The sequence below is a fragment of the Brassica napus genome (assembly GCF_020379485.1).
Source record: "Brassica napus cultivar Da-Ae chromosome A5 unlocalized genomic scaffold, Da-Ae chrA05_Random_6, whole genome shotgun sequence".
NCBI lineage: Eukaryota > Viridiplantae > Streptophyta > Magnoliopsida > Brassicales > Brassicaceae > Brassica > Brassica napus.
In genome coordinates, this window is record NW_026014043.1 from 1 (window position 1) to 1,383 (window position 1,383).

At 39.8% G+C, this 1,383-nt stretch overlaps 1 long non-coding RNA gene across 1 annotated transcript; it reads left to right on the top strand.

Moving 5' to 3' along the window:
- Positions 1-117: 117 nt before the first annotated feature.
- On the top strand, positions 118-884 carry LOC125594327. Its single transcript, XR_007329813.1, has 3 exons — positions 118-190; positions 295-331; positions 449-884. It is a non-coding gene; the product is annotated as an uncharacterized LOC125594327 (long non-coding RNA).
- Positions 885-1,383: the final 499 nt, after the last annotated feature.

Here is a 1,383-nt window from a genome sequence, read left to right on the forward strand (position 1 = left end):
TGTGCACATAGGAATTGGTCAAGTGAGTCATGAAAGAGAGTTTAATGGAGTCACAGTCACGCCCTATATCTAACTGATCGTTTGCAGCGTCATTTTTAAACCTTCCTATGGCTTTTGCTTCATTTCTACAGGTCTCCTCAGTTAACATACACTACCTTCTAGCAAATGACACTGTTGACGACATCATCTGGTTCTTTCTCATTAACATTTACAGTTGATAATTCAATAATTTATTTTATTTTTGTTTGTATTTTCTTGGAGCATTACGCTGAACTTGCTCACTCTTTTGTACAGGGATGTCGTTCAGAGCAAGCTGGAGAATCTAGGACAGGTATTCTCGTTCTCTATGTCAACTCACCAGGAGAGAAAATCTCTTGGTGTGATATAATTATGATTATCTGCAGCATGCCGTTGACCATTATTACTTTGTGAACGATTTGCAACACAGATGCTTGATGGACAAGAGAATGCTCTGGAGGTTTCATCTAGTCATGTGATGAACAGTCCACTAAACCGAGAAACAGCCCCTCGAAGCAGCAAACTCTCTAGACCCGTTCTTGAAGCGCTGCAAGAGATCATTATATGATGACACTGAAGAACATCCGACGCCTAAAGTTCCCAGAAACTGAAAGTAAAAAATGTTCAAGATCCCATCAGCATTTTTTGTTGCTTGCAGAAACGCATGACTGTGTGGGTAAAATGACCATTTGTAATATTTTTTGGGCAACCAAATAGCCGTTAGTAGTTTTAGGCTTCCATACAATTTGGATCCTCAGAGTTCATGACCTTGCAAAATAACTTTTTGTCAAAGTTGATCTCTACAGGTCTTTATCACAACAGATTTTATTTGAATGAGACATAATCAAGACGTTCTTGACCAAAGAATTTTGTGACAATAGTTTCCACATCAGTCATCAAAGCATTAGTCTCCTTCAATTTTTAAATCTCAACACTTCTCAACATTCCCCTATGCAGTTGCAAGCCACAGCGGATCCTTCATGCCCGCCATTGCCTTTGAAACTCATCCAACAACAAAGCCCCTCCTGACTTCTTGCATTTTCTTCCGATACAATTGGAACTGCTTCTAAGTCTTCATTGTTTGTCCAGGATTAACAATTGAGCGAAAGGCTGTGGATGCAGCAGAGCAAGCTTCAACGCTTCATCGCGTTCTTGCAATAATGTGCATCTTCTTCGAGCTTATTAGGAAGGGTTCCTGCTCAAGAATCGGTTTAGCCTTGTTTCCAAAAGAACTCATGTCAACTACTTTTCCTTTGCTACAGACACTGCCACTCGATTCAGAAGAAGATGATGATTTAGTTCAATTCAGTCATCATTTTCAATTTTTCGTGGCAATGCGTTTCTGCCTTCCTCTTCTTTCCTTTG